Below are 4,298 nucleotides of genomic sequence, written 5' to 3' on the forward strand. Positions count from 1 at the left end.
CCTTGGGCACACTTTTCTTTGGGAGACCCCACGCTTGTCTCACAGATGCAGCATTTGACTCATTTTTCTGAGCTCTCAACGCCTTCTGGCCTCTCTCGTCTTTCATTAATAAAATGTCGTCTTCGATTGATGATATATCCCAATCATCCTCATCAACTTCTGCAGGCTAACAGGGAGAAGAAAACACATGCGTCTTTCCTCTGTCTCTTCAAGCTGTGCTGTGAACTTCCATAAACTCAGCACTGTGAAACCGCTACAGAAAAATGCCCTGGCACACAGCCTTTAGGACATCTATCACCATAGTTTTAAATTCCACCTAGTCCAATTATCTAAATTACATTATTATAGTTCTAAAGCAAAAAGTGTTTGTTGTTTTCTTAAGCCAGAAGCTACAAAAAATTAAATGTTGTGCCAGGTTCATAACTGGCAGAAACCCATGTTTCAGGTATTATATGTCTAACTTTAAAAAGAATCATCTTTTCTGGGCTATCAGCTACTCCAATGAGACGGAAAGTCCTTTAAGCATGAGACTGTGTATTACCTACATGAAAATAAAGATCTGACATGTTATCATGCAAGCTGGCAGCTTAGTTTGCTATATAATCATTCTGTATTCACAATTAAAAAAATATAATATTGCCATAAAGGTCTTTTCCATTTAAAACTAATTTATTTAAAGAGAAAAATTAAATAATGAAAGTTAAAAAAACCCACATGGTGCTCAAAGTTAACACATGTATTCCTCTGAAGACTCACTGTCAGCAGGTACAAGTATAGTTTTGATGAAGTGGTGATTTGCACAGTGAGTTCCCAAAATGAGAGTCAAGTCAAACAGGTGAATCTGAAGGCAGTGAGTCCATGGTCTTTCTGATCTCATCTGCCTAAGGACTAAATATCTTCATTCAGCTTTTGGAAGAAGAGCTACAGCATTTCTCCATTTGTCAGCCAGGTGGGGTTCAGTGGAATTGGGCCAGCAGGAGAGAGCTTAACTGTGGGAAGCGAAACTTGGTTTCTCAGAAAGCTAAAACCTGGTTTCACTGGAGCCTCTCAATATTACAGTAAGATACAGAAAGGTTTCCATTGCAGAGAAGGCAGATTCAGATGCTATTAGAAAACAATGTAAGGTATGTACATACTACTATGTACTAGAGAAAAATCAACAAATATGAACGTGTCGTGTGTCTCGAAAGAAGGGAAGAGGCTGCAGCAATGCTCTGCCTTGCAACATAATTCAATTTTAACATTGCAAACTGTTTTTCAAAACCTGACAGATCTGCTCAGTGTGCTGTATTATTAACATACCAGGATTCAACATTGTGCTGTTTCAAATTATCTGCATTTGGAGGGCGTGGTGATGGGAAAGTCAGTCACATATATTGAGAAACGCTGGAAGAAGCTTCCTCAAACATTCACTAAGTTTCAACTGATTTTTAAAGTACAAAATAATGAGAAAAACGTCAACTTCAAACAGAATTCCGTTTTGATCAAGTGTAAATACACAGCACCAACCAAAACTGCTAAGCAGTTTTATGAACTTGAACACTGATTCCAAAGAAATACCATAATCCATACAATGTCTGGCAAAGGTGAACTCAGGTAATACAGGTTCAGGTAAGCACAAAATTAATTTTCTCTGAAATGTTTCTGAAGTAACTTCTGTAAAACACGACCTTTAGAAAACATGTGACAATGGGATGACTTACAAAGGCATGGTGCTGAGAACAAACATTAGCAGCTATAAGTATTTAAGCTTTAAAAAAACCCCTGAATTTTCAGAGAAACCATCATTTCAATGGCATTTTGTGCTTATGTCTTTGGGCACCTTTGAAAATCCCACCTAAAATTTAAAGAATTAACTTGAACTATATGCCTGCATCTAAACACACAAATACAGACATGAATATACGCACATTCTGATAAACCATTTCCAAAGAATACCAGACGGTGTGGTGTTCTGTAAAGATTTCAGAAACGAAGTAGCAACATCTGCCCTGGGTTCATAAACTCATTTCAAGCTCATCACATTCATACAGCAAATTCCTCAGCCTTTCCTCAAAGGAGGGGTGCTCCAGCACTCTGACCATTTCTGTGGTCCTCCTCTGGACCTGCTCCAACAGGTCCATGTCTTGTACTGGGGACCCCAGAGCTGGATGCAGTACTCCAGGTGGGGGTCTCTCCAGGTGGGGGTCTCACGAGAGCAGAGCAGAGGGGCAGAATCACCTCCCCCAACCTGCTGGCCACACTTCTTGTGATGCAGCTCAGGATATGCTTGTGTTTCTAGGCTACAAGCACACATTGCTGGTTTATGTCCCATTTTTCATCCACCAGTATCCAACAGTTCTTCTCCAAAGGGCTGCTCTCAATCCATTCATTCCCTTGAGGGACACCACTCATTCCTGGGTTTCACTTGGACACTGAGTCACTGCGTGTAACTCCTTCAACATGGCCATCCAACCAGTTCCTTATCCATCTAACAGTTCACCTGTATGTCCCCAATCTAGAGGTAAGAATGCTGTGGGGGGCAGGATCAAGTGCCTCACAGAGTCCAGGTAGATGACACCGACATCTGTAGCTCTTCCCTTGTCCACTAATGCAGTTGATCCATCGCAGAAGGTCACCAGATTAGCCAGGCATGATTTGGCCTTGGTGAAGCCAAGCTGACTGTCTCTGATCACCTCCCCATTTCAACACAGCTCCCAGGAGGATCTGTTCCATGATCTTAATGGGCACAGAGGTGAGGCTGACTGGTTGGTAGTTCCCAGGGTCCTTCTTTTTACCCTTTTTAAAAATGGGTTTGATGTTTCCCTTTTTTCAGTCAGGGACTTCACCTGACTGCCATGACTTTTCAAATATGATGAAGAGTGGCTCAGCAACTGCATCAGCCAATTTCTTTAGGGCTCTGGGCAGCATCTCATCAGGGCCCATTGACTTAGGTATGGCCAGGTTCCTCTGGTGGTCTCAAACCTCATCTTCTCCCACAGTGGGAGGGACTTCATTAACCCGGTCCCTGCCTTGAGGTTCAAGGGCTTGAGAGATGTGGAAAGTGAGGTCACCAGTGAAAACTAAGGCATATTTAAAACTTAAAGGCTTTAAAACTTAAAAAGGCTTATTTTGCTACAGCTTTTTGCTCTTGAAGCTGAAATTCCTTAACACAGTGGTTCACTGTCTATAGATCTTAACAAAACATAACATTCTTTAAATTTAACTGTGAACATGTTACAGTCTTGTATCATCTGACATTGCAGAGAAACTGAAAGTAACATTTGGACAGAAAATTATACTGTTATAATCATGTCTGAGTTGATAATTTTGAGTCTGGTGTGATTTGCAGCCCCCACACAGTCAATGGACAAGTTAGGTGTCACCAGTGGCAATTAAAAGCACAGGGACTAAATGTGATTATCCTACCATTACAGCTACAGTTGATTAAAACAATCACCCCTTTCTGGAAACTGGAATAGAAGTGTCACTGCTTCTGGGAGAAGTGATAAATTTCAGATTTAACTGTTAGTCAGGAAGCCCCGATTATCAGTTTTATTATGGATAACAGGATTTTCAGTAATTATTATTTGTTTACTCAATGAAAAAAAAAATTCTTGAATGCTAGAACTAGTATCTGGCTGTCTACTTCAATCTAATAACAACTACTGAAACTGAAATAAATAGCACTATCTGCTGCTGATGTCTGGATGCAGCAGAACAACCACCACACTCGGAAACCCAATCTGTCCCCACATTAAAATGTATTTAAAAGTTCCAGATCAGATAAGGCTCTAGAAATATTTTAAAGTATTAGAAAAGCAAGTAAAGAAGGGCTCTCTCTGTGCTGCTAGAATAGGAGATAAATTGTAACAATTGTGCCCGAACTTCGGGCTAGCTGTAGTGATTCAAAGAGTCTTGGTATAAGCTAACAAGCAGTGTGGATGAAGAGGTCACTTGCCAAGGCTCACCTGGTAGCACTTTTCTATGTGCCAGTGCAGACATACTCAGAAAGACTACTCACTTGCCATTCCAAAACTGCCTTTGAAGATTAAGTTGCATCAAGATGGTTTCAGCATGAAAAAAAACAAACCCTGATAGATATATACCTAGTTCAATTACTTAATGAAATAATAAAGGCTATTAAAAGTGATACCTTCAGTTCTTGCACCTCTTCTTTCTTAATAAATGCCTGCGCGACATTAATCCCTCCAGGTGGTTTGTTCGTATTTCCGCGGTTAGAAAGACTTTTTCCAACTTGTTCGGTCAGTTTTTGAATAACTGCTCCTAAAGTGCATTAACAAATATAAATATATAAA

Source organism: Mesitornis unicolor, unplaced genomic scaffold (assembly GCF_000695765.1).
Source record: "Mesitornis unicolor isolate BGI_N332 unplaced genomic scaffold, ASM69576v1 scaffold12411, whole genome shotgun sequence".
Classification (NCBI taxonomy): domain Eukaryota; kingdom Metazoa; phylum Chordata; class Aves; order Mesitornithiformes; family Mesitornithidae; genus Mesitornis; species Mesitornis unicolor.